A 24,807-nucleotide genomic window follows, 5' to 3' on the forward strand; every position below is an offset into this window, starting at 1 on the left:
ACGAAACTCTCCCTCTTTAAAAGTGACGATAGCAGCACAACTTGACATCCAAAATGAACAATTCAGAAAAGATTAAATTGAAAACAAAAATCAGTTTTTTATTCAGAAACTATTTCAAGTTCATCTCTGGTTACTAAAACTAAGCATAGCTGTTTCCTCCATTAAAGTTTTTAAAGTCTGCAGAGTTGTAGACGTTGTTTATCTCCCAACATACCAGTATATTGTTAAAGAGGAAAAAGTCTATTTGTTCATGCCCAGATTTGAAATTAGAACAGACCGTACCCTTTAATGATCCTGTGCATGACCCTTTTACTTCATACCGTACATGCTAGAGAACTCCCAGATGAAGTGCTGCCAGGTGTCAACATGCCTACCTAAACTTCCCCCTGCTAACTGGAAGTTTAACCTCCCGTCTTGGGATTCTCCCACTGACAGACAAGCCTTCTGTGCAAAGCTATCCTAGCTTTCCTGTCTTAGGAGGAGGATGTTTGGTGATAGCAGGATAGGAAAGCAACGGCCTTATATACAGTGGCCTGCTTCTATATTTATGGCTTGCTATATTTGTTTTTCCAAGGCCAGAAGATACTTTTCCTCCCACTGTTTAAGGTAGTCCCCAGAATTCCACACATTCATTGAACTATTTATTCATTTGTTAAATCTTTGAGTTCCAACAGTACATCAGGCAATATCCCCTCAAATCCCCCTGCCACATCACCCCCAACTACCACCCATGTACCCCTTTGGCTCATCTCAGGGAAAGCTGATAGGGGCTGGAGGAATGTATGCACTGTGCTAGGGTCTTCGACATCACCCCAGCAACCAGACCATGTGACAGATCGCCACGACTTTAGATGGTAGAGGGGGGATTGACTCCAAGGCTCGTGAAATTCTGGGTTGAATCCCTTGAAAGAGCTGGACCCTAAAGGCTGTTAGGCCGCTGAGTAGTTTGGCTATCAAAAGAAATAAAAGTTACTAAGCACAGCGAGGGATCAGAGTTCCAGCTAAGATTTAGGCAGTATAGCTTTGTGGTTAACAAGAGGGCTCTGGAAGTGGATGACAGTTGCAGTTCAGCTCTCTGCTTGTAAAATCGGTTTTGTAATCAATATTAGAAGAATGTTATCTGTGCCTTCATTAGGCCAATCCACGTGGTATATGGTCCTAACAGTATCAGTTCTGTTTCCTCTCTCCTTTAAATAACACCTAAATATTTTCCTTAGGGTTCTAACTTTAGGCCAGTGGATTTGGGGAAAAAAAGCCTACCTATTCTTAGTGCACCAGTATTATGTCTTTTCCTCTTCTGCCGGATCTTTTTCTTTTGAACAGTAACTAGCCCCTTATTTCCATATACTTGGAAGGAGTCCATTATGTCATGCACCAAATCTCATTGATACCTGTGAGATCATATATGCCTCAGAATATTAAAATATTAGAGTACCTTTTTATTGCTTTTAATTATAAATATTCCTTGGGTTGTTATATAGCAGGAGTAGCAAACACCCGGTGAGCATGCTCTAATCCCTGCTTCCTGCACGGGGCAGGCATTGCTCATCAGACATAGCCCTCTGAATGCAGCATCAGAATATTTCTCAACACAAAGTTCAGGAAACTTCTATCAAGGTGAAGTCTGTTTGCCATTCTTGGTATATTAAGTTATGAATCCTGTTCTTAGGGGTTAATGTCAAGAAAATTACTTTTGAGATAGGTTTGAGCCAGTTTTTAATTTGGAAGGGATGAAAAGAAAGAAAGAGAAGAGCAAATAGAGCATTGCTCATCTAGAGCAACGTTTTTCCGAGAAGGATGCGTATCAGAGTTAATTTCCATTCCGGCAGATGGATTCTAACGCTTAAACAGAATCTCTTGGGTTTGAAGAGACCTCTTGTGGGTCATTTAGCTCATATCTCAGCACTACCAGAAGATAGATCTCATTATTTTTCTTAAATCCTGTCTTAAAAATAAATGGGTGTCTAATGAGTCTTTAAATAGTGATTTTACTACCTCCTCTGGACGCGTGTGCCATAACTTCTGTATTCTGATAGCTTCTTAGCTTCTGTATTTTAATAACTACCAATTCTTCTCTCATATTTATTTAAAATTTCCGCACAAGTCCGTTGCTGCATCTTCTATACTCACCCTGCCTTGAAGCTTTTAAGCTAATCCAGTGGGCAGTCACAGCTGGCAGCCACTGAATAAGAAACATGAGCCATGGATGTTATGGATGGACTGATCACCACATTCCCCTTGGAGTTAACGTTTGTTCCTGACCAGTTCCCATTTTGCACCCCACCTCCCTAACTCCCAAAGCTTGGAGGATAATTGGCAATCATACATCTGGCCCTTTGGACTTAATACTGTTACTTTGAGGCTTGGCCTTTTTTCCCTTGCTTTCTCCTCCATTTCTTTGTCCCCAGAGCTATTTCTTTGTCCCCAGGGCTATATATAATAATATATTATTCAACCCTGACATTCACATAGGGGTAATTCAGACAAATTCTTCTAGAGCCTCGTTTAGAATGTTGACATTAAAGCATGATTATGTCTAGACTGTGCATGCCCAGGTCTATTAATTAAGGTCCTTATCACCCATAGATGGAGTGGGACGTTATCTTTGTGGTATGATTTGAGTGGGTAGCCTCTATAATCAAAACTGTCTTCCCTACTCAGGAGAAGTGGTGGAAATTCAGTCACTGGAGAGCTTTTCTCTTGATTAATCATAAGACAATCCAAGATTCTCTTTTAAAATACCGATGACCTAGGAGGATTAACCCATTAGGTCAAAACCCCTTTAGTATGAATTGGATATTTTTTTAGCCCACTTTCTTCCCAAATAGGTGATAGTTGAGCATAAGTAGTATAATGGAGTCTTTGGAAGAAGTGATGCTGAAAGGGAAGGAAAGGCAGAAAAGTCATGTTGGAAAAGCACCAAAGGAAAATTCTGCCTACTTCACCATGTAGTCATGGGCTAACCTTAAGTCAACTCTCACACCCACACAAGACTTTCTCATTGTGTTTACTTAAGGCTAGGTTCCAAGTCAATATCTCTCCTACTTATCCAGTGTTCTTTATTCATTAATCCTACCTTTGGCTGCCTGAGATTTCAAAGATTATCTTCTTCCCATCTTATTACCAGGCCCTGGGAGGCCTTTCTTCTTTTTCACTGTCCATCAAATCTCAGCTTTCCCTCAAAGCCAAGATCATTACATACCCTCCATAAAGCCTACCCTGGAACTTCAAAGCTGACATGATATCTCCTTACTTTCAATTTCTTTAGCAAAAATAACGCTAGGGAATGAAAACGAAGAAGCAAACTATGTTCATTGAGTACCCACTGTGTGCCAGGCATTATGCTAAGACATCTCATAAGGTATCTTTTTTAAAAATTTAATTGAAGTGTAGTTGATTTACAATGTTGTGTTAATTTCTGTTGTACAGCAAAGTGACTCCGTTATACATATATATTCTTTTTCATATTCTTTTCCATATGGTTTGTCACAGGATATTGAATATAGTTCCCTGTGCTATACAGTAGGACCTTGTTTTTTATCCATCCTATATATACTAATTTGCATCTTCATAAGGTATCTTAATATTCACAACAATCGTATCACATAGGTGTTATTATCTCCATTATATAATGGAAAACTGAAGTCATAAAGGATCTGTAACTTTCCAAAATTTAGGAAACCAGGTCCCAAATCCCTATCATTTCTCTGCCTATCATTCCCATGGGAAGTTAGAATACGTAGCTTTGTACTGATATTTTTTATGTGTGAGGAAACCCCTGTATATAATGTTCGCTTTTACTTTAAACTTTAACTTTTTTTTTGTATTGGAGTATAGCCGATTAACAATGTTGTAATAGTTTCAGGTTACAGCAAAGGAACTCAGCCATGCATATACATGTATCCATTCTCCCCCAAACTCCCCTCCCATCCAGGCTACCACACAACATTGAGCAGAGTTCCCTGTGTTATACAGTAGGTCCTTGTTGGTTATCCATTTTAAATATAGCAGTATGTACATGTCGATCCCAAACTCCCTGACTATCCCTTCCTCCCATCCTTCCCCCCTGGTAACCATAAGTTCGTTCTCTAAGTCTGTGGGTCTACTTCTGTTTTATAAATAAGTTCACTTGTATCGTTTCTTTTTAGATTCTGCGTATAAGGGATATCATACAATATTTCTCTTTGTCTGACTTACTTAACACTCAGTATGATAATCTCTAGGTCCATCCATGTTGCTGCAGATGGCATTAGTTCATTCTTTTTAGTGGCTGAATAGTATTACATTGTATATATATACCACATCTTCTTTATCCACTCCTATTTCAGTGGACATTTAGGTTGCTTCCATGTCCTGGCTATTGTAAATAGTGCTGCAATGAACATTGGGGTGCATGTGTCTTTTCAAATTGTAGTTTTCTCTGGATATATGCCCAGGAGTAGGATCGCTGGTTCATGTGGTAGTTCTATTTTTAGTTTTTTAAGGGACCTCCGTACTTAAAGAACTATTCTTATAAAGAAGGGGTTCAGAGTAGTATCCCCTTACTTGCGGTGGCTACACATAACTTTCTTAACAGACAAATGAGACTCAAGGCAAGTGATGTTAGTTATATGGCCACCTTGTTTTCTTGTAGTTTTGAAGCATAAGGCTTTGTACTACGGAGGGGGTAAAATGAAAATAACTGGGAAAGTTAGGGATAAAGGTGTTATGTCCTGTGTTCTTACGGTAAATCATTAGAGTGCAGCAGTCTGTAAGGTTCTAATTCCAAACCCGTGAACATTCACAAAAGCTGTCCAGCTAGTGCTAGCAGCTTTTTAGTATCTGGATGCGTGAAAGGTAAGACAGTAAAACTTTCCTAAGAATGTAAATAGTTTATTAAGGAATTAATGGTGACAAGTAGCTTAGATTCAGCATTGTGCCACTTTGCCATAGTGTCTTCTTCTCTTTTTTTAAACTATAGTCACTCCAGCTTTCCTTTTATTCTTTAATTTTTTCATAAATTTTTATTTATTTTTAAGTTTTTGGCTGCGTTGGGTCTTCATTGGCTGCACACAGGCTTCCTCGAGTTGTGGCGAGCGGGGGCTACTCTTTGTTGTGGTGTGCAGGCTTCTCACTGTGGTGGCTTCTCTTGTTGCGGAGCACGGGCTCAGGCACATGGGGTTCAGTAGTTGTGGCTCGCGGGCTCAGTAGTTGTGGTTCGCAGGCTCTAGAACACAGGCTCAGTAGTTGTGGCGCACGGGCTTAGTTGCTCCGTGGCATGTGGGATCTTCCCGGACCAGGGCTCGAACCCGTGTCCCCTGCATGGGCAGGCAGATTCTTAACCACTACGCCACCAGGGAAGTCCTCCTTTTATTATTGATAGTAGTTGCCTAAAGATATATCTTTTTACTTTTAATATACCTATATCATTATATTTGAAGTGAGTCTCTTGTGAAGAACATATAGTTGGGTCTTATTTCTTTTTAATTTATTCTGACACTCTCTGACTTTTACATTTAATTATTGATATTTTTATTTAAGCCTACTATTTCATTATTTGTTTTATTAGTTGTTCCTTCAATTTTTCATTTCTCTGTTTCCCTTTTTCTGCCTCTTTTTGGATTATTTAGACATGTTTTAATATTACATTTAAATTTTTCTCTTATGTTTTTTACTGTCTCTTTATATAGTATTTTTAGTGTTGGTTCTAGGGATTATAATATACATATTCAATTTTTCACAGTCCACTCAGAATCAATATTTTACTACTTTAAGTGGAAAAATATTACCACCATATAGTTCCCTTTACCCTCCCTCCTTTATATTGTAGTTGCTTTTTATATAGTCTATCTACATACATCAAAAGCTTCATCAGAAAATGTAATAAATTTACTTTTAATCATCAAACATATTTTAAAGAACTCAACAAGAGAGGTTGTTCTATTTACCCAGATGTTTACCATTTTTTTGCTCTTCTTACGTTCCTAATGTTCCAGGTTTCTTTCTGGTAACATTTCCCTTTTATTTGAAGCACTTCTTTGAATGATTCTTTCAGAAAAGGTTTGCTGGTGAGGGACTTTCAGTTTCAAGTTCTGCATATAAGGAGCCTGGAAGCTGCCACTCCATCCTAACAAGTAAAAATCTGAGCAGACTGAAAAATCAACAACTTTTCTTGGATCCATAACAGAGAAAACATAGGGCAAACCACTGCCCCCAATACTGGAGAGACAGAAAGGCAAATAAAGGGATTTGTAGCTTACCAGAGCAGAGACTCAGTAGCAGAAACCACTGCAGGAAACCAGTGCTAGGGTAGAGAAACCTGCATTGTAATTGACCATATACAAAAAATTCTACAGCTAACATCAAACTTAATGGTGAGAAACTTGAAGCTTTCCAACTAAGATCAGGTACCAGGCAAGGATGTCTCCCTACTGTACCATTTGTTTTCAACATCATACTGGAAGTTTGAGCTAATGCAATAAAAAGTGAAATAAAAGGTATACAGATTGAGAAAGAAAAAACTGTCTTTGTTCACAGAAGACATGATTGTCTATATAGAAAATCCAAAAGAATCAACCAAAGAACTCCTGTAACTAATAAGCAATCATAGCAAGGTTGCAGGATACAAGGTTAATTTTAAAAAGTCAGTCACTTTCCTATATACCAGCAATGAACAAGTAGAATTTGCAATTAAAAACACAATACCATTTACATTAGTATCCCCAAAATGAAGTATGTATAAATCTAACAAAATATGTATAAGATCTATATGAGGAAAACTACAAAACTCTGATGAACAAAAATCAAAGAAAACTAAATAAATGGACAGCTAGTCCATCTTCATGGATAGGAAAACTCAAAATTGTCACTATATCAGTTCTTCCCAATTTGATCTCTAGATTCAATGCAATGCCAATCAAAATCCCAGCAAGTATATTCCATGGATATTGACAATATGAATCTAAAGTTTATATGAAGAGGCAAAAGACCCAGAATAGCCAACATAATATTAAAGGAGAGCAAAGTTGGAGGACTCATGGTATCTGACTTCAAGACTTGCTATAGAGCTACAGTAATCAAGAGAGTGTGGTATTGGTGAAAGAATAGGCAAATAGATCGATGGAAGAGAATAGGGAGTTCAGAAATAGAACCCCATAAATATAGTCGACTGATCTTTGACAAAGGAACAGAGGCAGTACAATGGAGCAAAGATAGTCTGTTTAACAAATGGTACTGGAAAACTGGACATCCACTTGCAAAAATAATGATAATAATAATCTAGACACAGATATTACACTCGTCACAGAAATCAGTCGATCACAGACCTACATGTAAAACACAAAACTGTAAATGGCCTAGAAGATAACATAGGAGCTTCCACAGTTTCTGAAGAGAATTTGCTGACATTCAAATTGTAATTCTCCTATAAGTAATGTGATATTTTCTCTGGCTACTCGCAAGATTTTTTCTTTGTATTTAGTTTTTAGCAGTTTGATTGTGATGTGTCTAGGCATGGATTTCTTTGGGTTTATACTATACTATTTGAGATCCATTGAGCTTCTTAAACCTGTAAGTTTATGTCTTTCGCCAAATTTGTGATGTTTTTTGCCATTATGTCCTCAAATATCTTTTCTACAGCATACCCTTTCTCATCTCCTTCTGGGCCTCCAATGACACAAATGTTAAACCTTGAGTATTTTCCTACAGCTTCCAGGACCGTGTTCATTAATTTTTCAGTATTTTTTCACCCTTTTGTTTGGATTGAATAATTTCTATTGATCTACCAATAAATTCACTATTTATTATTTTCATTTTCCTTTTGAGCCCATCTTGTGTGTTTTTTACTTTGGTTATTGCATTTTTCCGTTCAAAATTTCCAACTTGATTCCTCTTTATATATTCTGTTTCTCTGCAGAGACTTTCTATCTTTCCCTTCATTTCCAAAGTGTTCTTTACTTCTTGGAACATTTTAATAATAGTTACTTTAAAGTCTTCGATAATCCCAGCACCTGTCATCATGGCATTGGTGTCTGTTGGTTGTCTTTTCCGATGTGAGTTGAAGGTTTTTCCTGGTTCTCTGTATGCTGATTAATTTTAGATTCTATCTTGGATGTTTTGGGAGACTCCAAGTTATGAGATTCTGGGTCTTGTTTAAAGTCTGTGGGGAACGTAGCTATTTTTAACGGGCCATCAACTTGTTTGGGTTCAGGCTGCACATTGCAGCCAGCCTTCTGTGGGTTTTGGCTCCGGGCTCAGTTCAGTTTTAAAGCCCCTGCAGTGCTATTCAGATCTGTCTCATGTGTGTGCCGCTCAGTGGCCAGTCTGGGACCTGGACAGCGTTCTATCCCATAATTCAGTTCTCGGAATCTTTGGTATATTATTTAGGGTCAGATCCATATATGTACAGCTAGGGAGTGAGCCAAGGAGTTCAGAGACAATCTCATGGGGTGGTTTTCCCAAGCTATACTCTCTCCCCAAATTTCCCCATTACCAGTTCTTCCCTGGGGCTCACCTTTTAGTCTCTGACCTCAGAAAGATGGGGCTTTAGCTATTGTGCTGTGCTGTATACTTCCCACAGCTGTACCCATGTCTGGGACCAAGCAGCAGGAGGGAAGAGAGAGAAAAATAGCTATGGGGGTTCACCACATCCTCTTGGGACACAGCTCTTCTGATCAAAACATAACGGTTCCCCTTCTTCGGTTCTAGGCACCCATAGGCCCCCGTTGCTGCTTGCTGTCTCTGCTGCTACTGCAGGATTTCCTGGAGTGCAAGAAAACAGAAAAGGGGGGAAAACCCTGGAGATTTCCCCTATTCTCTTTGAGCATCAGGAGATCTCTTTCCTGCCCTTCCAGACAGAACTAGAGGGCTTCCCTTGGAGTTCTCTCTCTGTCCCTGCCCAGTATCTACTTCTAGGTTTGGGGCTGCCTTGATTCTAGGCCAGGGATAGCAGAGGAAAAGTAAATGATAAACTCACCACCAGTTTGGTCGTACTTTGGATTCAGGTATGTCTTCTTTCCCAATCTGCATGTTGTTTACTTTTCAGAATCCTCAAATAGCTGCCCTATGCATTCTGTCCAGGTTTGTTTGTTTTTTTGTTTGTTTGTTTGTTTTTTGCGGTACGCGGGCCTCTCACTGCTGTGGCCTCTCCCGTTGCGGAGCACAGGCTCCGGACGCGCAGGCTCAGCGGCCATGGCTCACGGGCCCAGCCGCTCCGCGGCATGTGGGATCTTCCCGGACCGGGACACGAACCCGTGTGCCCCGCATCGGCAGGCGGACTCTCAACCAGTGCGCCACCAGGGAAGCCCTCTATCCATGTTTTATAGCTGCATTGAGTGAGATAAACAGGGTATAGTTACCCCATTTTACTTGAAATCGGACCTCCTCTTTCTTTAATATCTTGCTACAAATATGTCTCTATTTATTCACAGAATCTCTCTTGTAATTTTTACAACTTTTTCTCTTTGGAAAATCCTCCTCAACTGCTGAATAACAATTTTGCCGTAGGTAATGTAGAAGCAGAGAAGGAGACAGGGCTTCTTACTGAGGGAGTGTTCTTGGGAGAAAACTCTAAGGAAGGAAAGGAAAGAAGCAGGAGAAGCAGCTAAGCAAAGAAGTGGTTTCAGCAGAGGTCTAGCCATCAGCCTTGATTCCACAGAGAACTCTAGGGCAAAGATGGTACCACACAGTTGTCTCCCTTGAGGCAAAGGGGCTGGTCTTTTGCTCCTTAATACCAGTCAGTCATTGGCTATGTTGAGGGGTATATGACCTCTTAGGCGTCTCTGAGTGAGGTGGGTTCTGTCAGCAGAGAACGCTTCTCCGGAGAAGAGTACAGCTGTGAGCTGTTAGCAGCCAACAGTCACAGCTGCTAAATATAAAATAAACAGAGCCGATCTTGGTTCTGGGTGACGTGGAGTCAGGAGCTGGGGGGCGGGTGCACTAGAGTGGTAAAGGAGCTCTGGGTGGGGCGTCAGCACCATCCTTACAGTGATTAATCGTACGTTTCAGTGGTGATAGTCGCTAAATGCCCCATTTCCTTCCAGGACACCGAGGACCCCTAACTAGTGGTGGTGTTGAGGAACCGTGCTCAGGCTGAAATAATCAGCCTCCAGGGCAGTGGGTGTCAACAGTTAGTGTGCATCAGAATCACTTGGGGAGCTCGTTAAAGATGCAGATTCCAGCACCAGTGCTGAGATTCGTATTCAGTAGGTCTGCATGAAGTACATTTTACCGAGGAACTCCGTGACTCACCTTGAGATCATGTGAGTGATCGTACAACCCAACCTATTTCAATGATGGCAAACATCACTCTGTCTTAATTTTGTCTCCCCCAGTAAATCTGAAGCTTCTAAGGGCAGATGTTAAACTTCAGTCGTTTTTCCTATAGTGATGTTCACAACCAACCGTATATTTTTTTTAATACTGAATGTTTTTTCAAAGTCCTTTCCACTCACTGTTCCAGTGATCCAAGTAACCACTTTATGGGAGCCTGAACTAAAGTGGTTATAAGTATCTGGGGCACAAAAACAAAATGTCAGAGCATGAGCCGTAGGAGTTACAGAATCCTCGAAGGCAATAAAGGCAAGTAGCCTCATCAGTGGTGAACCATAACTTTAAAAATTAATCTTCAGACAGTCCAGGAGTATCAGAGGCTGACTGACACAAAATGCCCGTCTCTGCCAAGTGCCCAGCACCAGGAATCAAAAACATATGGCTGGGGTGGGCCTGGGAGAGGAGCATCTGTTTTTACAGTTGTAATTGTCCCTATAGATTTGGGTCAGCATCAATCATAGCATTTTTCACACAAAGGACAGAATATTGATCAGTACCTAAGCCTGCCTAACAATATCAGCTCCATTTTGGATAGCTAGACAGACTCTCAGATCCAAAATGAAACAGTATTTCCAAAGGGACATAATAAAATAAAAGCTAATATGAGAAACCAATAGACTATCAAGTAGTCCTTTAATTCCTTTGTAAGAATTAGGCGGCACACCGTGAGAGCAAAGGATTTACTTAGGAAGATCTGCTTAATAAGGTAAAGTATCTTCCCACAGAAAATCTTAAAAAATAAGCAGTGATACTCTACTGCACTTTCATCCTTTATGATTTTATTAGCTTATCAGACACACAGTACTACACCCTTAAATAGGGGAGTTACTTTTTCTATTCTTGAAGACCAAATGGAAGGTTTATCCAGTTGTAGTTTAGAAAATCTGACATGTAAGGAAGCGCGTTAAGATTTTTATGGACCATTAAAACTACAGATATTTTAATGATTACTCAGATCAAAATGTCATGTATGGTCATAACAAATAAGTAGTTTGGGATCTGTTATTCCCAAAGGAGGTATCGTTGAGGCTGACCCTTGCCCAAGGGCATGTTTATAAATATATCAGCTTTAGAAAACGATGAAGCACCTAGTTGTTTATATTCCTTTAATGACTGACTCTTTGTCTGCTTCTGATGTATAGTCAGACTAGCTTCTTGTTTGCTGATAAATCCTCCTAGGACTCAGTAGGTCAAAGTAAAGAACCAGTGTTGTGTGGCAACCCGTGATCATCTGTCTGACTTCCTTGAGGAAAGAGAAGCTCTGAGCTGAGGCGATGTATAGTAGGCAAGAAATTGATTAATAGGCATCAGGAAAGATCATTTTTCTGACTTCATTTATGTGCTTGTGTAAGCAGGTAAGCTACACTAGTCGTGCCTCTGAGAAAAAGTAAAAACGGATTGGGGATGAGTTGGGAAATTGTCCGGGGAGCTGTAATTCTGGAAGGCCATTTTGTCTCTTGGGTTTAATAGTTTCTGGAGGAATCCAGAGATCGTGACAGTGAGCGTGGGTGACTTGGGCTAGACCTTGTATTGTACGCTGGGCTTTCTGGGACGCTGACTCTGAGATAGAGCATAGAGGGTAGGATGCTTATTAGGGTGTACCCTTGAGATCCCCTTCTTGGGGAAAGGAGGGGAAGGAAGAAGGAATGAGCAGAAGGAGAAGCCGAGCTGTGAGGCAGGCCCAACAATAGCTTCGGCAGACCCACAAGGAGCTCGGGAGCTAGAATGGTCCTTCAGAGTTGTCCTCAGTTGGGCCAAAATGGCTGGGAGTTTATATTTCCGCCTTGAGCATTGGATATGGACAACCTCAGAAAGTACCAGGGAAACCACCTTTGGGTCAAGTTGGCTCTCTGCAGCTGAGGCAGTCCCTGAAGAGGCTGAGAGCTGAGGGTTGTCACCATCAGGACCCCTAGCAGCTAGGACAACAAGGATTTCTTTGAAGGAGGAACTGGACAGTGCATGAAAGTGGCCACCACACCCAGTCAAATCTGGGCTGTGGCTTATCTGAGTGATTATACCAGGTAATGGCAACCCCAAAGAACTGCAAGGCCGTTGTCAAAGACAAGTCATGCTGCCTGAATTTTGTTGCTTCTGCCTCTAAGAATGATTTTTCTTTTGAGATTTGACAGGGAAGGGCAGAAGGGAAGGGTTCTGGACCTGGCCCTAGGTCCGTCACAGGGGTGAGGCAAGGTAGAGTGGAGTCAAGGGTGGAGGTGACACATGCTGAGGCTGCCCACGGAGCATCAGAATGGTGAGTGGGTATATCATCGAAGGCCTTCAGCCAGGGTCAAGCCGTCAATATAGGACATCCAAAATGAAACAAAAGTCAGGTGGGAGTAATACTTGGAAGGCCATGTAGCCTGTTAGCCTGCAAGGCACTGGGACAAAATGGCAACAACTACTTTATTAAGTGCTTCTGTGGCTCAGGGACCCTGCTAAGCACTTTCACACATCATCTCACTTCCGGCTTAAAACTCTGTGTGGTAAGCATTATTATCTCCATTTCCATTTTGATGGGCAAAGAAACCAATTCAGAGAGGAACTTACTCAAAATTACATGGCTGGTAAGTGGCAGAAATTCTGGAGACAGATTGCCTAGGTTCGAATTCTGGCTCCTACTAGATATGTGGCCTGGGGCAAATTACTTAACCTCTCTGTTGCTCAGTATCTTCATCTTTAAAATGGGAATAATAATAATAATTATCTCTTACAGCTGTTATGAGCATTAAATGCGTTAACAAGGGCTATGTAATTGTGTGTGAACTAAGTGAATAAGTCAGCCTAACTCCCAAGCCCATGTTCTTGACTATTATGCTACCCTGGCAGGACTCAGATTCTCAGGATATGGAGAGAGAGACCAAGGCAGCCTAAGTACTAGGAAGTAGCTAAGATATTAGGCAATTAATCATTCATTCACTTATTCACAGATATTTACTGAGTACCTCTATATATGTGCTAGGCATTTTTCTAGGTAGTGGAGATAAAGCAATGAACAAAACAGCTAAAGTCCCAGCTATCATATAGCTCATATTCTAGTGGGGAGACAGGTAATAAACTAAATGATAGACAAATACCTAAATAGTGTCAGGTAGTGGTAAGAGTTGTGAAGAAAATGAAAGCAGGATAAGACACGGGAAGCTATGGAGGTGGGGCTCTGGGGAAAGGGTAAGCCTTTCTGATGAAGTGACATTTGAGCAGAGACCCAAATGAGTCAGGGAAGGAGTCAGGCAGTAATCTGGAAGGCAAGCCCAGGCAGAGAAAATGGTGAGAAGAGCAGGCCCCTCGGAGCTGTCCTGAGTTGGGAGAGCTGGGCTGCCCTCAGAAGGAAAGGAGATCTGGGGCAAAGCCATTGTCTTCAGCGGAGGTGACCCCCAAAGCGGGCCGACAGCTGAAGGCCGCCTTCCAGCAGCATGTCCAGCAGCAGGGGTAGTAAGTGTCTCATTCCTTAAGGGCCATCTGGGTGGCACATCCCAGCTTCCATCACCCTGTTCGTGCTTCAGCTGCTTGTCCTACTGTTTGGCTGACCCCTGGAAAAATGAATCTTTGTCACCAAAAATATACGCTAAACATTGTGAAAATTTCCTCGAAGTTCTTGTGCAGAAGTACCAAGGTTGAAATGTTACTTTGGATGTAAGTAGCTAGAAGGACAATGTAAATATTGGAACACTGATCTCTGAACACGGGGGGAAAGAGCAAAAGTCTAAATCTGAACGTTCTCTAGAAGGGAGTACTTGGCAGATGGGTGAATTAAAAATGGGATACCATGGATCCTTTTGCAACTTGATAACACATCAGCACTGCCCACATGCTCTAGAAACCATGTGAATGAGGAAGGCTGTCATTAGAGCTGGAAATTGCTTTGTGATTTTAGCAATGGTTTGCTCCTGGGCCAGGTTCAGATTGCCCAGTTTCTGAATTCTAACCAGTAATTGCTGTTATAGTGTGTTGGGGAGATGGCTGCTGGAGATTGTGGCAAGAAGATCGAATTCTCTGCCCTTTTAAGGCATCTTAATCACGATTTGGGCAGCATAGGAGCCTTCAGCTGAGTAAACTGAACAGCCATTTCCATAGCAGAGAAATAAGCTACTGTTTGATCCAGAGAGGGAGCTTTCGGCTGTTGTTTGTTGACCTGAGCCAAGGGAAACAAGATGACAGATTGGACAAGCAAACACCATGCAATTTATGCCCTTCACAGACTGTCAAACATTAATTTAATTTAATTTTAATCATTACCATCTGGTGCTTATATAGAGCATCAGGCCCAGATATTTCCTTAGCTTGAACTGGGGAACAGTGCTGCGCCTTGGCCTGCAGCCACACCCAGGCACCCCGAGGAGGGGGCAGGGGGACCGTGGGAGGGGAGGGGTACTGATGCCAGGCGTGCAGTCATCCCCAGCCCCTGAAGCTGTAAATGGGACCCGTTGTTGGTGCTGCGGTCCCATCGTGGGTCAGTGGCCTCTTCTTCTGCCTCCAGTCATAGAGGCATAACTGCTGAGTCACGTCTTTGAACTCCTGGACATTGGCAAAAGGGACTGGCTGGGGATGGTGTCTGGGTGAACTGGGGCATCTGACGCTGTGGCTCAAACCTCTTGAGCAGCTAAAGTGACCAGGAGCCACATTTAAGCTGTTCACGAAGTAATTACTAAGCACTGACAATAGGGATAAGGGACTGGGATCAGCCGACGTTTGAGTTTTCATCACCCTTGAGAATCTGTGACTCTTTGTGTCAATCACAGTGCCAAGCCCAGCAGGGAATAAGGAAGAAGTATAAGGCAGCACCCCTGCCCTACAAGTCACCTCAGTCCCAGGAGGGATTCCCCTTTCTTCCCAGTCCCCAGACTGAGCCTCAGGTTATTGGTGGCTAGTGGGGGTAAAAGGACTGCCAGTGAAGTCCCAAGGGAGTAGGAGAGGGGGCATGGAGAGAGACCTCCCTCATTATCCTGAGCTTAATTTCTCAAATGCAAGGTACCTCAGTACCCACAAGGCTGGAGGAAGCCAGCTCAGGCTTCAGGAGACAAATACTGAGCCCTGTTCCTGGCTTTGTGGACCAGGAGCACATGACCCACTTGAAAGAGGAGGAACAAGTTTTCCCCATTTCTCTGAAAATAGAAACAGGCCTTTTTTTCCTGAGTTTTCGCAAGTAATTTTGTTTACTTTTTAATTTTTAAAAATTTTATTGAAGTATGGTTGATTTATAGTGTTGTATTAATTTTTTCTGTACAGCCAAGTGACTCAGTTATACGTATATATACATTCTTTTTCATATTCTTTTCCATTATGGTTTATCACAGGATATTGAATATAGTTCCCTGTGCTATACAGTAGGACCTTGTTGTTTATCCATCCTGTATATAACAGTTTGCGTCTGCTAATTCCAAACTCCCAATCCTTCCCTTCCCTACGCCCCCTCCCCCTTGGTAACCACAAGTCTGTTCTCTATATCTGTGAGTCTGTTTTTGTTTCATAGATATGTTGATTTGTATTTTAGATTCCATGTATAAGTGATATCACATGGTATTTGTCTTTCTTTTTCTGACTTACTTCACTTAGTATGATAATCTCTAGGTCCATCCATGTTGCTGCAAATGGCATTATTTCACTCTTTTTATGGCTGAGTAATATTCCAGTGTGCGTGGCGTGTGTGTGTGTGTGTGTGTGTGTGTGTGTGTGTGTGTGTGCCACATCTTCTTTATCCATTTGTCTCTTGATGGACTTTTAGGTCTTTTCCATGTCTTGGCTATTGTAAATAGTGCTGCTATGAACATAGGGGTGCATGTATCTTTTTGAATTAGAGTTTTGTCCAGATATATGCCCAGGAGTGGGATTGCAGGATCATATGGCAACTCTATCTTTAGTTTTTTGAGGAACCTCCATACTGTTTTCCATAGTCGTTGCACCGATTTTACATTCCCACCAACAGTGTAGGAAGGTTCCCTTTTCTCCACACCCTCTCCAGCATTTGTAATTTGTAGACTTTTAAGTGATGGCCATTCTGACTGGTGTGAGGTGATACCTCATTGTAGTTTTGATTTGCATTTCTCTAATAATTAGTGATGTTGAGCATCTTTTCATGTCAGCAGCAATTTTAAATACATGCCCATTGCCAAAATAATTCAGATAATATAGAAAAGTAGAAAGTAACAAGTTGGTCACAGACAGATACAGAACCACTGTTAACATTTGGGGATATGTCTTTATGTCTTCACACACACACACACACACACACACAAATGGGATCATGTTATAGATAATGAAAAGCACAATCTCTTGCTGGGTGATTCTCTTCTCCAGCCAGATGTCAGCATGACCAGAAGGAACATTCAGGGACGTCAAGCAGGGAAAGGGAGAGTGGCATTGCAAAAGTTGCCACTTCAGATTTCAAGGCTGGATGTTCCTTCCAGCTCAAGCTGTGTCTGTCCAACCCACCTCTTGGCAACCACCAAGGGCTGACTTGCCAGCCCTTCTAAAATGTGAGGCCACCTCTATTCAGAACGTGAATCTTGTTTCTTTCTAAGAAGCATCACATTTTTTCCCTTTAAAAAGTTAACAGAAAGCACTTTTCATCATGGAGGGCTAAGGGGCAAGTGCAGGTCGGAAGAAACCAGTTTGCAAGAGTTAAAATGGAGCATGGTAAGGAAAGAAAAATTCATTTTGTGCCTTCCTTTCCTGACTGCACAGATTTTTTTCTTTATGTTAAAAGAGAACAGTATTCCATACAGAGCCCATTTTGATCTACATGCATCAAAATTAAAAGGATGTAATCTCCAGCTGTATTTTGTCCCAGGTAAGGATGTGGTTGAAGCTGTCTCCGTGGGGGAACTCGACTCCCTTCTGGAGAGTGACTAGAGAATAGAGGCCCACAGAGCCAGGCCTGTGGGAGAGGAGTGGTGAAGGAAGCCAGCCAGGCCTGTTTTGGTGGAGAAGGGAAGTCTTAGATCCGTGGGAAGGAGGGCTGCACTTATTTTATATTCTTCTGGAAGTTGGAATCAGAATGGGAGGACCAAACTTATTGTGAGGCAGGGAGCTGACACACGAGATTTGAGAGGATGGAAAAGAAAAAGGAGTGAAGGCAGTTGATATTAATTTAGCACCTACTATCTGTCAGAAGTTGTGGTGAATTCCTTGTATTAGCTTATTTAATCTTCACAGTAATCTTAAGAGGTAGATAATACTACTTCTGGTATTTTATAGCTAAAGAGAGTAAGACTCAGAAAGGTTAAGATATTTGCCTAAAGTTGCAAAGTGAGTCAGGTTCAAACTCATATCTGCTTGGCTCCAAGAAGTGGGCTCTATTTTCCCACATCACACTCTCTGAAAGTGGAATGGGTATCCCTCATGAGCTAATGTGTTCCTGGTAACCTGGGTGGATTTAAGCAAAAACTAGATGATCATTTGTCAGAGCCATTCTTAAGAAGCGATTCATGCATTGGTACAGACCTGGAGCACATGGTTTCTAAGAATCTTTCCAGTTGCGTGTTCTAACAAGGTCACTCTAACTAAAACGTGTCACTGTTGCTTGTCTTCTAGGACATCTACTATGGTCATGATTAGAATTACTTTTTGTGGCTAAGGTATCATCCTCAGAGAAAGTACCTGAAGATATAGTCCCACGAATGTTTGCTTGGAGGACCAACTCCAGCACACATGATTGGTACCCTACCCATTTCTGCTCAGCACTCACCATTTCCATCCATACCCATGCAACAAGCACCCAAAACTCTCTACCTGAGGGGGCTTTCTTTTGGTTCTTTAAGGGTAGGCCAGAAGTGCCAGAAAGTTAACATCCTTGGGAGTAGTCTTCAGCTAATAACAGATGGGATTTGGAAGAGAAATATTCTGGTTTCCTTGTCCTTGTCTGAGATAACTCCAAGGTATGCCTCATAGAGTCTCCCAGAGTTCCCCAGTAGGATTGAGTCCTAGTTGCCCATAGGAGTGACGTGCTCTTTAACACACTCTTCTTTTTTTTTTTTTTTTTTTTCCTGGTACGCGGGCCTCTCACTGCTGTGGCCTCTCCCGTTGCGGAGCAACAGGCTCCGGACGCGCAGGCTCAGCGGCCATCTTGATTGATTTGCTTCCCCTTCTTGTCTCATTTCCCCTCTCGCTTACTGGTGCTTTCGGGAATCGTCTCAAATGAACTAGTTGTACTCAAATCCTTATCTCAGGGCCTGCTTTTGAGGGAACCCAAACGAAGATACCAATGTTATTTTACCCATTAGCACGGGGTTTCTCAGCCTCAGCACTGTTGACATTTTGGGCTAGAAAATTCTTTGTTGCGGAGAACAGCGGCGCTTCCTGTGCACTGTGGCGTGTTCAGCGGCATCCTTGGCCATCACCCACTAAATGCCGGTAGTGTCCTCCCCCTAGCTATGACAACCAAAAATGTCACCAGACATTGCCAAATGTCATCTGGGGGACCAACTCAGGTCCAGTTGGGAACAGCTGCTTGTCTGAGGTGCCCACAGGAAGCACAAGGAGGGGAGGCTGTGCAAGGCAGAGCTGTTGGGCTGCGCTGTTGGACAGGCTTCTTGGTGAGCCCTGGAGCTTAGTGGACAGTACAGGTGGGATGAAGAGGGTGTGTGTGTGTGCAAGTGCGAGCGTGTGTGTGCGTGCGTGCGTGGGTGCGTGTGTGCGTGCGTGTGTGTGTGTGTTTCGGAAGAGGAAAATGATGAACTAAATCTTTGTTTCATAACTGTGCCTGGTGCCGGGTGTCCCCTGTCCAAAGTAGATGAACAGCTCAGAACTAAGTTGTAGCCCTTCACAGTTCCTTTTAGAAAAATGACAAGCACACGGAGACAATTTCGCTGTTTGTGTACCATCAGTTTTCAGGTGAGTTCAGTTTGGATGACAGGTCCTTAAGCAGCCATTTCACAGCCTGGCAGTGTCTGGGTTGCTAGGAATGTTTTGACTTTTAAGTACTTTTATGCAGCTATTAAAACAAGCAATGTGCGGTTCCAACATGGAGAATGATGTCAATGAGAGTAGAGGGTTCGATAAAGACGCAAATGCTGGGGCCTCCCTGCTGGCGCAGTGGTTAAGAATATGCCTGCCAATGCAGGGGACACGGGTTCAAGCCCTGGTCCGGGAAGATCCCACATGCCGCGGAGCAACTAAGCTCGTGCGCCACAACTACTGAGCCTGCTCTCTAGAGCCCACGAGCCACAACTACTGAGCCCACGTGCCACAACTACCGAAGCCCATGTGCGTAGAGCCTGTGCTCCACAAGGGAAGCCGCCGCAATGAGAAGCCCGTGCACTGCAATGAAGAGTAGCCCCCACTCCCTGCAACGAGAGAAAGCCTTTACACAGCAATGAAGACCCAACGCAGCCAAAAATAAATAAAAGAAAAAACAAAAAAGAAAAAAAAAGATGCAAATGCTTTCATAGTTGGAGCTTTGGGTCTGATTTGGCCTGGTATATGTGCAAATGAGACCCCTGAAGAGAGTTACAGATTTTCAGATCTGGTAAAAGGAGATTGCAGATATAGGTTCCCAAACCCCTGTATTCCCTGTAAACAGAAGTAGCAAAGAGGTATAAATATAGGTTAAAAACTATGATAAAGTCTTCATTTTATCCACTGGATTCCTGGTTAAAGGTACTAATTGGGGTTTCTCATTTCCACTGTACTCCAGTACCTTCCAAGGTCAAGTAGGGAAGCAAGCTGATGGTGGAGACTGTATGTGCCCTGCCCAAATCCTATTGGATGTGCTCCTCACCAAGCTTTAGCGTGCTTTTCTCTTAATGACCAGCATCTGTGACCTTTTTCAGCTTTCCTTTGGGCTACTTGAGTTGCCTAACCTGTACACAGACCCTGGGAATCTATATCCACCCAGAGCCGCCCATAGCTAATGGACAGGAATATAAAAGTCCAGTTCCCTTGCCTCGTGTTGAAGTAAACTTTAGGTGTAATTTACACTCCAAAGCTACACCCTGGGATGATTATGAAGCTGAGACTTCCTAAAATTGCAACCTTGCTTCTTGACTTCCTTTCTTTCTCTGTCCTGCTTTCACCACTCTCTTTTGGTCTCTCTGGGAGCACTTTCCCAAAAAATCACTTGCATAGGAATCCTCATCTCAAGGTCTGCTTCTGGGGAATCTGACCCAAGACAGAAGCATTCCAAAGTCTACATTTGAGTGGGAGAGGAGGTGAATTCTACCATTCACATGAGACGTTCTGTAATCTTATCCTCTCCTATAAGGTAGGCGTTCATTAGATGTTTCTTGCTGTAGTGATGATCTCAAGCTGGAGAACTGAGAAAAGAAACAGACCTCTGCCACCTATGCACTGCTCCCCTCCCTCCACAGCTGACAGGGCCACAGAGGACCTTAGGAGGTGTTGATGAATCTCACTTAGCCAAGGGAAGTAAGAGAAGCTGGCTTTGCTCATGCTTTAAATGAATTAGATCTTGGACACCCAAAGCTGTATCTGGGTGCTTTCATACTTGAAAGGACATTGCCACAGAAGATAGTGATTCAGCAAAACAGGTCTGCAGTGAGGAAACGTGGATCAAAAATATATTGGGGTATGCTTCTGATACTTAATAGGGTTTGACAGTGTCTCTACAATTTTATTGCAAAACTGATTGATGATACAGCACTATTTTTTTTTTCTTTTTTGGTATGTGGGCCTCTCACTGCTGTGGCCTCTCCCGTCGCGGAGCACAGGCTCCGGATGCGCAGGCTCAGCGGCCATGGCTCATGGGCCCAGGCCCTCCGCGGTATGTGGGATCCTCCCGAACCGGGGCACGAACCCGTGTCCCCTGCATCGGCAGGCGGACTCTCAACCACTGCGCCACCAGGGAAGCCCCAGCACTATTTTTTTGAGTGCTTTCTACTTGTTTGGCAGTGTTTTCTCATGTATTATATATCATTGAATCCTTGTGGTCTGCTTGTGAGATATTAACATTGCCATTTTACAGGCAAGAAAGCTGAGGCTCAGAGAGGTTATGCTCCTTGCCTAAGGGTTACACTTGTAACAAGTGGCAAAGCTGGGATTTGAGCCCACGTTATTCTGATTCAGACAACTATGTGCTTAACCACCCACCAGAGTACAGGTCCCACACTGGCTCTCTTCTCTCTAAAGTGATCATGGAAAGATTTATCAACATTTGCACAAGGCAGAAAACTATCTCATCTGAGAAAGTTTATACAGACAGTTTTCTTTTCCAAGAATAAGTAAATGCATAGGAAATTGAAATATATTAAATGAGCCTGACATGCTGCAATACAGAGAGTATGTTATATGGTGAGGTTTTCTCTAAGCTTTGCATTTTCTTGTTACAAGGTCAATATGATGTATGCACAAGGTAGAAAATTATTATTTTCTTTGCAGTTATTTAGAGGGTATTGCATCTGGTATAATTTCTCTCCTGTTTGGGGGAATACTAGGATTGTCCTTGGATTTGGACTTTTGTTTTTCCCCCTCCTTTCCACTCCCAGCCTCTTTTTGGCCCTAGCACCAAGGCCAGAAAGGCTGCAGAACTACTCCTGTTTTACCCAGTTAATTCCCTCCAGGACTGAAAAAGGTGCTATTCCTGAATACTAACAGTTTTTGCAAACCTCAAATGCAATATGAGAACACTTTGGGACAACAGCCTTTAATGAAAAAAAAAAAAAAACGAACAATATATCCTGTATTTAGATACAGGATATGTGTTCATATTTTAGCTTAAGCAGTGAAGGGAGACTGCAGCTCTTCTTGAAATTTTAAGGTGTCATTTTTCAACAACACAGAAAGTAAAATTTGAAAGTGGTTGCAAAACAGTGGGTCTTTATCTTTATTTAGAACTAGATCCAGAGTTTAGAGCAAAATTCTCTTCTCTGGGGTTCAAATATTGTTTACCCCGAATAGAATATGCCTTCCTGTTTGATAGAAAACACATGAAAGCATTCTAATTGTGAAACAGCCCCAGGCAAGTGGTATTTAGGAAAATAAAATGCTAAGCATGGAATCACAAAGCTGGAAAAACCCCTATGAGAACATCTAGTTCTGCCCTCATCTTCTAACTGAGAATGACTAACTCATCCTGTATGGGTTTTTTCTATTTTGGTAGGATTTATAAATGTACATTGTCATCTTTAGTGCCCATTCACATGACGTGTTTCAGTTAATGGTGGAATATCTGGGTAATCACGGGAAGCCACCAGTACCTAAGAAAACACCTGGCACATAAACAGTATTTAGGAGAACTTTTAGTAGAAGGAATAAATGCATCAACAAATGAAAAAATGAAGGCTGAATAGTAGAAAATTTATGATGGGACTCTTACTGGTCTGATTAATTAATAAAATAGAAAGGAATTAGCCCAAGTTCAATGTCTTGCAAACTGTACCATTTCACATTACATAGTGTGGATTTTATCCTTCTCAATCAGTAAGGTGACTATGTAATGTATATTCCAAACAAGGACCCTTTTGGGTGTGAAAGGGGGTGTTATTTTTTAAATTAATTAATTAATTTAGGGGACACTATTAATAATAATTGCACCAGGACAAGACTGCTCTGGGCAAAGTGGAACCAATAGTCACCCTCTCCATAAGGGATCAGGGGCAGAGGAAAAATCTATTCATACAGGCTCTAAAATAAGAAACAACGGGGTGTTAAGTCACAATTGAAGATTGGAGGACGTTCACTATCAATACTTCTGGCTTTCTCACCTTGGACATTCTTGTCTCATCTTGGAATTACGGTAAGAAATAGGGCAAAATGATAAAGACTCCCTTCCAATAATTAGGAAAGAAAGAAACTCTTACCAAAAGCTAGACTGAGAGTGTGCCCAGCAGCCCCCCAGCTCTCTCTCTTGCTTCACCAGCCGTTGGATGGAACAAACGGGGTGCTCCCACCCCGGCCTTGCCTCCCCCTCTCCCTCCCCCTCCTCATGCCGCTCACCACCCTCTAGCGTCGCCACTTTAGTCGCAACTTCCGGCAGAATCGTTGAGGCTTATCCTCCACTTCCGGGACCCGCCTAACGGACACTTTCTGGAGAAGGCCTCCTCACTGCTGACTAGCCATGAGCGCCCAGAGCAAGCGGAGTTCCTCCGCCGAGGCGGAGGCTGCCATCAGCCGCCTGATCAACCTAAACTTGCAGGCCTCGTCCACCTACCTCTCCCTGAGCTATTACTTCGAAGGCGACAAGGTGGCTCTGGGGGGCGTGGGCCGCTTCTTCCGGGAGCTGGCTGAGGAGAAGCGCGAGGGCTCCCAGCTCCTCTGGAAGATGCAGCAGCAGTGGGGCAGCCGCGCCCCGGCCCAGGACGGGCAGAAGCTGTCGCCGGACGAGTGGAGCACCATAGTGGAAGCCGTGGAGGCTGCCATGGCCCTGGAGAAGAGCCTGAACCAGGCCTTCTTGGATCTCCATGCCCTGGGTTCTGCGAGCGCGGACGCCCAGCTCTGCGAGTTCCTGGAGAGCCACTTCCTGGAGGTGGAGAGGAAGATCCTCAAGAAGATGGGCGACCACCTGACCAACCTGCGCAAGCTGGCCGGGCCGCAGGCCGGGCCCCTGGCTGAGCAGGGCATCCCTTCGAAAGGCTCTTCTGCCAGCGCGACTAGGAGCCTCGCGGCAGCCCCGGAGAGACGCCTTTGCCTCCTCCAGTGAGATCTCCGCCCCAGCCTCCTCTTCCACCAGGAGGCAACGCTTTAACCACCCTGTAAAACCTTCACCCGAGCCGAGGCACCAGATAGAAACTCCCCTCTCTTTGCAGAGGGGGGAAAAAAAGCTAGGTTGTGAGAAAAATAAAAGTATCTTAATAGCATGAAAGATTTGTAGTCTGTTTAATTCTCTAGATTGTTTATAAAGAAACGGTTCCTAACTTTTGCGTATCACCTGGGTACATTGAGTATCTGGTAAATTATGTTTTCTCTGTCAAGAAAAAGAAACACACCTGTTCAGAAAAGGTTGCGTAGAATTTTAGGGGTTTCATGACTTCTCTGGAGTCATTCTGGGTACTGGATTCAACTCTGTTGTTCTAAAATGTATCTTTGGTTTCTCCGAGCAGAGCAGAGAGCTGAGTATCTTGACCGTATCACATTGTGTCCCCCCCTCACCCCTCCAAACTCGTGATAAACTTGCTTTTCCTGATTTTCACATTGGCGTGATGCCATCTGCCTGTATTGAAGAGAGAGCCCAGTGAAATTCACCTTTGTGTCTCCCGTTAGGTTGCTACTGAGAACACTTTATTAACATCATACACTGACCTCTTTATGAAGCCTCTCAAAAGCAATTTCTTTCTGGTCTTAATATTAGGAATAACGGTGCTTCGCTTAGGTCATTGGTTTGTTTTTGTTTTATGGGCACTGTAAATGACGTAACTAATTAAGTTTCCTTATTTGACTGCCTGCTAAAAAGCTTAGAGCCAAATTTGTGGTCCACCCAGAGTAAACGAGTAAGATTGTATAAGCATTTTGCATACGCTTCATTCCTGGTTCTTCTAAGTGCTTATTGTAATTTACGGATTCTTTCAAGCCACCTTAAACCCCTTCTGGAACAAGGTTGTGTATAAACAGATA

General features: G+C 42.8%; 1 protein-coding gene and 1 pseudogene across 2 annotated transcripts in view; both read left to right on the forward strand.

Moving 5' to 3' along the window:
- Positions 1–24,807, forward strand: part of RPGR (retinitis pigmentosa GTPase regulator) — a 268,709-nt gene that overhangs the window by 40,325 nt on the left and 203,577 nt on the right. The window lies entirely within an intron of this gene.
- Positions 22,388–24,023, forward strand: LOC101318651 (ferritin light chain pseudogene; annotated as a pseudogene).

Source organism: Tursiops truncatus, chromosome X (genome assembly GCF_011762595.2).
Source record: "Tursiops truncatus isolate mTurTru1 chromosome X, mTurTru1.mat.Y, whole genome shotgun sequence".
Classification (NCBI taxonomy): domain Eukaryota; kingdom Metazoa; phylum Chordata; class Mammalia; order Artiodactyla; family Delphinidae; genus Tursiops; species Tursiops truncatus.